Source organism: Armigeres subalbatus, unplaced genomic scaffold, assembly GCF_024139115.2.
Source record: "Armigeres subalbatus isolate Guangzhou_Male unplaced genomic scaffold, GZ_Asu_2 Contig1018, whole genome shotgun sequence".
Classification (NCBI taxonomy): domain Eukaryota; kingdom Metazoa; phylum Arthropoda; class Insecta; order Diptera; family Culicidae; genus Armigeres; species Armigeres subalbatus.
In genome coordinates, this window is record NW_026941757.1 from 10,011 (window position 1) to 17,785 (window position 7,775).

Below are 7,775 nucleotides of genomic sequence, written 5' to 3' on the forward strand. Positions count from 1 at the left end.
AAGTAATTCCAAGTGGAACTCCTGAAGAAATTTTCAGATAAACTGCTGGAGAATTTCCCAGAGGAACAACTGGAGGAATTTCTATAAGAACTTCTGAAGGAATTTCTTGAGGAACTCGTAAAGGAATTCCCAGAGGCACTGTTGGTGGTATTTCCAGGAGATATTTCTAGAGGAACTCTTGAGGGAGTTCTCAGAGGAACTGCGGAACAAAAATTCCAAAGAAATCCTTAAGGAATTCACAGAGGAGCTCCTTGAGTAGTTTCTATAGAAACTCCTGGATGAATTTCCAGATGAGCTCCTGGATGAATTCCCAGAGGAACTCCTGGATGAATTCCCAGAGGAACTCCTGGAGGAATACCCAGAGGAACTGCTGGAAGAATTCCCAGAAGATCTGCTAGAGGAATTTTGTAAGGTACTCCTCCCAGAGGAACTCCTAAACGAATTCCCGGAGAAACTTCTGAAGGAACTTTCAGAGAAAGTCTTGGAGGAATTCACAGAGGAACAATTGGAAGAAAATCCCTGATGAACTTATGGACGAATTTCTGTAGAAAATATTTTCTGAGAAGCTCCTGAAGGAAACTACTGGAGGAATTCTCAGAGGAACTGCTGAAGGAAATCTCCAAAGAACTCATCCCAGAGGACCTACTGATCGAATTCCCGGAGGAACTTCCAGAGGACCACCTCAAAGAACTCCTGAAGTAATTCCAAGTGGAACTCCTGGAGAAACTTTTTTAGATGAACTGCTGGAGGATTTCCCAGATTAACTACTGGAGGAATTTCTTTAAGAACTTCTGAAGGAATTTCTTGAGGAACTCGTAATGGAATTCCCAGAGGCACTGTTGGTGGTATTTCCTGGAGAGATTTCTAGAGGAACTCTTGAGGGAGTTCTCAGAGGAACTGCTGAAGGAACTTCCAAGGAACTCCTTAAGGAATTCCCAGAGGAGCTCCTTGAGTAATTTCTATAAAAACTCCTGGATGAATTCCCAGAGGAGCTCCTGGATGAATTCCCTGAGAAACTTCTGGAGGAATACCCAGAGGAACTGCTGGAAGAATACCCAGAAGATCTGCTAGAGGAATTTTGTAAGGTACTCCTCCCAGAGGAACTCCTAAACGAATTCCCGGAGAAACTTCTGAAGGAACTTTCCAGAGGAGCTACTTGATGAACTCCCAGATGAAGAATTTTTGGAGGAATTCTCAAAAGAGCTGCTAAAGGAATTTCTAGAGAAACTCCTGAAGGAATTTTTATTGGATCTCCTGAAAGAATTTCTGGAGAAGCTCCTGAATGGCATCCCAGTGAATTCTCAGAGAAACTTTTTGAGAAATGCCTAGAGGAGCTCCTTGATGAACTCACTGCCTGAGGAATTCCCAGAGAAACTGCTGGAGGAATTTCTGAGTGAACTCCTCACAGAAAAACTGGAAGAACTCACAGAAAACTATAAGAACTCCTGAAGAAATTTCCAGAAGAGCTTCTTGATGAACTCCCAGAGGATGAACTCTGAGGGAAATACTCCTGGAAGAAATTTCCAAAATTCCAAGTGGAACTTCTGGAAGAAATGTTCGAGGAATGGCTGGAGGATTTCCCAGAGGAATTACTGGAGGAAACCCCAGAGGAACTCATGGAGAAATTTATATAAGAACTCCTAAAGGAACTTCCAGAGGAACCTCTAGGGAAACTCTTCGAGAAATTTCCAGAGGAGTTCGTAAATGAGCTCCCAGAGGTAAAACTTTTGGATTAATGCCAAGTGGAAAACCTGAAGGAATTCTCAGAGGAATTTCTAGAGGAACTCCTGAAAGAAATCTCTGGAGCAATTCCTAGATAAACACCTGAATGAATTTCCCGAGGAGCTCCTGAATGAACACCCAGGGGACGAAATCCGGGAGGAATTCCCAGATAAACTCCTGGAGGAATTCCAAGAGGAACTCCTGGAGGAATTTACTGAGGAACTTTTAGAGAATTTCCCACAGGAACTCCTGGAGGAGTTTCTGCAGAAACTCATGGAGGAATCCACAGAGGAACTACTGGAGGGTTTCCCAGAACAACTCGAAGGGGAATTCCTATAGGAACTGTTGCCGGAATTCCCGAAGGAACTCCTGAAAGAATTTTCTGATGAACTACTGGAGTAATTCTCAGATGAACGCCTTGAGGAATTCACAGAGGAGAACTCCTGAATGTATTCCCAGATGAACTGCAGAAGTGATTCCCAGATCAACTGCTGAAGTAATTCCAAGAGGAACTCTTGAATGAATTCACGGAGGAATTCCCAGAGGAACTCCTGAATGAATTTCTAGAGAAACTAATGGAGGAATTCTCATAGGAACTGTTGCAGGAACTCCTATAGAAACTCCTATAGAAACTCCTGAAGGAATTCCAAGAGTCATTTTCTAAGAAGCTTCTTTAATAATTTCTAGAGGAATTCTTGATTGAAGTGCTGAAGGAATTACCAGAGGAATTCCTGGAGGAACTGTTGGAAGAGTTCCCAAGGGAACTTCTGGAGGAATTTATTGAGGAGCCCTGACGTAATGCTCAGAGCAATTCCCTGAGGAACCTTAAAGGAATTTTAAGAAATTTTTTAAGGAGTTCTCAGAGAAACTACTGGAGTAACTCGCTTCTGGAGGTATTTCTAGAGAAACATTTGAATAAATTGTCAGACAAAGTACTGGAATAATTGTCAGAAAAGTTCCTGGAGGGATTCTTAGATGAACTGCTGAAGGATTCCCCAGAAGATCTCTGCTGAAAAAAAAAAACTCAGAGAAATTTCCAGGCGATCTACTTTAGGAATTCTCAGAAGAACTCCTAGAGGAAGATCCATTGGAACCTGCTGAGGAACTCCTGTAGTAATTTCTCTCCCAGAGAAACACCTAGTGGAACTCCTGGAAGAGTTTATAGAAGAACTCCTGGAGGAATTCCCAAAGATACTCCTGGATGAATTATTAGAGCAGTTCCCATAGAAACCACTGGAGGAATCCCAGATGAACTATTGGGGTATTCCCAGAGGATGAACTCCTGGAAGAATTTTCAGAGAACTCCTAGAGGAATTCTCAGAGGAACTACCAGGAATTACCAGGAACTTCACGAAAAAATGTTGGAGAAAATTCTGTAGGTATTTCCAATGGAACTCCTAGATACATTTCGGCACCCCTGAGGGAATTCCCAGATTAACCCTTGGAGGATTTTTCAGAGCATCTCCTGAAGGATTTTTTGAACCATCGTAGCTTCTGGAGGATTATAAGAATTTCCAGAGAATTCCTTCTCGAAAGAACTGGTATAGCTGAAGACGAGGGTGGAGAAGAGTTTTCAAAGAAATTTATACACGGATTTCTGGAGATTCAAGCTCAAAATATAATACGTCAATTTTAAATTGATTTTTATTTAGTTTTGTACATATTGTTGCTCCTCAAGTGCTTGGAACTTGTCCTGCTAATGGACCGGAAGCAAATGGCCGCACCGGATGGATGGTCGTCGCGGATGCTTTCTGAAAATTGCAAAGCATTTTCCAGTATCGGACGAGGAAGTACATTTCCGGACCGAAATTTCAAACTACTCTTCCGGATGCATTTGTTTCTGCAACAGCACATACTAGACCATTTCTCAATTTTCATCATACTTCGCTTCATTTCCTTGGAAGTGGCCAGACAACGAAACTTGATCCGAGCCGAAAGAAGAGGTGCGTCGCAAACCTAAAAATGGCAAGACGTTTTTATGAAATTCTCGGACGGATTTTTCGGCTCCGGATAGACACAAATGTTACATTGCAACCATTGCCATCGCAGCCTGCAAATTGTATTTAATGACTTACCTTTGTCAGGATCGCTTCACTAATATTTTTGTCTGCAAACACGACTATGCTGCTTTGCTGCCCAGACGACGGAGGCTGTTCCGAGCCGAAAGGAGAGGAGAATCGCATCGAGGAAAAGCAAACCAGAAAAAGGAAGACGATTCTTAAGTTCCCGAACGGATTCCTCGGCTCCGGACCTACATAAATGCCGTATTGAAATGGATAGCCATCGCAGCCTACAAACTTAATTAAATTTCACTTACCGCTGTTTGGTTTTTTGATGATAACAAATAAAATAATTAAAATATTCGGGAAAAAGTTCCCGAAGATCTTTATTTATATTTTATTTACATTCAACTGTCATTGGAGGCAGTTGTATATGTACTTTCACTAGTACATATACATTCTGTCTCTGATGACAGTTGAATGTAAATAAATCAGCATGAAAATCCCTTTTGAAACAACCCTAATCCCTGCCTAACCGCCCAAGGCGAAACATATCTAACGTTGATGTAACGTGAGTGTAACAGGTTAGATGGAATTATGCACCAAGCATAAACATACCTAACAAAAGTGTGTCATTCTAGCGTAACTTTAGCCTCACTTTACCCTAACCGTTAGAGAGAATGTTAGTGTAACTATCTCACAGGTTAGATGCACATTATGCTCAAGTTAGAGTAACCTTGCTTGCTGGGGGTTCAATACATTTCGTCGGTAATTGTGGATGGTCAGGATGTTTACTATACATACTCAAAAGTAGGCGACGATAGTTCGGAAGCAATTGGATTAACGGAGGAGGAGGATGCCTGCGATTGTGTCGTTAGACGTTGATGGGACCTACACGGACGACGCGCCGGAGGGTAAGAGCAGCTGCTGAAGGATGAGCAAGAGTACTATAATGTTGAACCGCTGGAGTCAGATGTTTGTTTAATCTGCTTGAGTTGTCGGACCCTCAAGGACCACATTGTGGACGCACGACGGATTGAAGAGCAGATCAAAGATTTGGCATGTGAATATTGTAACAGAATATTTTCGGATATTAAGACCCTGGGCCTGGACCGACACATCGGTAAAAATACACTTCACAGGATCACCTCAGTGGACACACTGGGGATCGTGTTTACCAATGCGGTGAATGCAAAGATCAGCGTATGCCTTCCGGATGGGATGTCTGGTGCACAAAATCTTCGACCATGTGAAGCTGAACGGCGTATACGTGTGCCCCGGGCTGTCGAGCGGCACAAGTACCGGCACAGCCGAGTACTGCACCAGTAGCAGCAACAGCACCAGCACCAGCTAGATCTAATAATGGGACACAGCGGAAGAAGAAATTCCGTCAACGCCGGTAAGACATCTTATTTTTTCAAGGAAAATGAACGAAACAAATTTCTCAATGTTTTTGAAAGCTTCTCCAAAAACCGAAACGTGGATCAGTCGCTTTCGTCTGTACCACGAAACAGGAAGAAATTTTAATATTAATTTACGGTAAGCCATTGACATTTCTTTTACAATTACATATAGTTTTTTCAAAAGCTCCAGAAACAAGTGAATGTTGTTTCGATTGATTATGTCATATTGATTTTACTTTTGAACACATAGGCTTTGGTCCGATTCGCGAATTAAAATCAAATTAAACTTAAAAATGACAGTTATATATAATTTTCTATAATTTTCATATAATTTTTATAATTTTCAAATAACCCTACTCGCAGAGCAAGATTACTTTGACCGATGTTGAATCGTTTTTGATAGATGTTTTGACGGTCTTACTGGGTAGCACCAGCCATTCTTATGAGCGGGGGATTTCATAATTTCCGAACTGTCACTTTTAAGTTTAATTTGATTTTAATTCGCGAATCGGACCAAAGCCTTAAAAAACAATACAAAGTACCGTCAACTGGGGGGAAGATGATCATTGAGGTGAAGATGATCATTTGATGTGTCAGTCAAAAGTGCCAATTTTTTTTATGAAACGGTAGTCAACAATATTCTCCGTTCATGTAATGTTACCGCTAGGTAGAAATCCAAGTTTTTCGATTATAATCATAAAAATGTATTTTGTGGAAGAAAGAGAGAAATAGTCATAAATGACGCTATTTTCGTTTCAAATATTGACTTCGTAGACTTCTTTACGTAGTAAATTCAACATTCATACAAATAACCTAGTGTATTTTGACTACTAGGTCATAATGATTTTAGTAGAGCTGTCTTGATCAACTTCACCCCAAACCAGATTACTAAAAAAATGTGTGATAATTTAATTTATTTTAATAAATGCGAACGCATTTCAGAAAACTAAAGTTGTTGATTATTGCAACGTATAGCAGTACATGTTTTGAAAATATTTGTTTCGAATTAAAATGTAAACACACATTGTTATTGCATGTTTTGTCTTAAAAATGATCATCTTCCCCCCAGTTGACGGTACGAAAAAAGTCCTCTTGAAAGAAATTTATATAAAAAATGAGAATTATATTTCGGTAATTCCTATTTCAAAAAATGGGATTTGGTTCGTTATTTAGAGGGCAGGCCATAGTAATTTATGTATTCAATATGAATGTAATGTTTTTAAACATATCAGGCATAATTTTTCATAAGGACGTATGTAACAAAAGTAAACAAAACGAGATTTTGAATACAACATGACAATCACACGCGACTTTATATAATACTCATCGATTTTACTGATTTTAGATCTTAAAATTCTTTGATTCAATCTTTTACGAATCGACGTATGTAGAATTTTCTATTTTGAAGTCTCACTGTTACATACGTCGCTTTAACATATGGGAACTAAGAGCGACCATGTGAATATCATGTTGTATTAAAAACCTCGTTTTGTTTACTTTATTACATACGTCCTTATGAAAAATTATGCTTGAATTTGAATTTAATTAATTATTTATTCATTATTAATGAAAACTATTTTCCAGGTCAACAGGTCAACAGCTTCGTCTTGATGGACGATCGCATAGTTGATGTAATTTCCTTGGAAAAAACTTATTCATCTCGGACAGTCAAATGCCTAAGCAAGCTGATTTGTTTATGCTGGATCTCTGACACTGAGCTGGCGGGTGGATTGGACGACGGTCATCTGATGATGTTCAACGTGGACGACGGTGACGAAGAGACTATGAATCACGAGTTAAAGCAAAATTTGCACAATAAACATCCGGTGCCTGCCGACTTGCATGTTGATTACGGAGACGGATGAATTGGGTTTGCACAAGTACCTCAGCAGTCAGAGCACAATTGTTATTAATAAAGGTGGAGTTTGGAAGCATTTGATCGGTATGGTCACAGGAAACGGAAGACCCCATTCGAGAAGCAAGCAAACAACCGCGCCCTGAAAAATAAAAGAAAAACAAGCGATACGTTCTGGTGAACAAAACCGATAACAATATGAGCACTCCTTGCCAAATAAACAGAAGGATGATTCACAATTAAAGTCAGAGGAATCAAAACGCCATTAACTCAGAAAATAAGAAAATGGTAAATAATTTGAAAATAATGATTTATTGGTTTATTATTAATAAAAACTGTTTTCAGGTCAAGGAAGGAATTGTGGCCGTACGTGAAAACAGCTGGACAGGCGGTCTCCAGGCGCGCACGTTCCTTATCCACATGAGTTGCGCGTGGCCCATTTCCTCCGGAACTTGAACTTTCTTGTGCCTCAACACGGAACCAAAACCAAAGTCACTACCGAAAAGTTGTTGCACTCAGGATGTTGCACTTACTCATAACCTGCCAATCCAGCTACACGTAAAAAATAACCTTATAAATTATGGCAAAAAGCTATTCGAAAATACTAATACACTTCATTATGCCACCTAATGAATGATCCAATATCAAAAAGCTAATAACATTCATAAGTTAATGAAATGTATAAGTTTTGGAATGTATGCGACGGATGCAATGTAGTTTTTTGTAATACATGTCATTGAGCGCCTGCTTTGGCAAAAAATATTAGAAATATTAATAATAAATAACATTAAATTT

At 39.7% G+C, this 7,775-nt stretch overlaps 1 long non-coding RNA gene and 1 pseudogene across 1 annotated transcript; one reads left to right on the forward strand and one right to left on the reverse strand.

The window, feature by feature from the left end:
- Positions 1 to 3,348: 3,348 nt before the first annotated feature.
- LOC134202114 (uncharacterized) lies at positions 3,349 to 4,162 on the reverse strand. The gene is made up of 3 exons (XR_009977144.1): positions 4,040 to 4,162; positions 3,798 to 3,973; positions 3,349 to 3,678 (listed from the first exon to the last, which is right to left on the reverse strand). It is a non-coding gene; the product is annotated as an uncharacterized LOC134202114 (long non-coding RNA).
- A 319-nt stretch (positions 4,163 to 4,481) lies between these two features.
- LOC134202115 (uncharacterized) lies at positions 4,482 to 5,125 on the forward strand (annotated as a pseudogene).
- Positions 5,126 to 7,775: the final 2,650 nt, after the last annotated feature.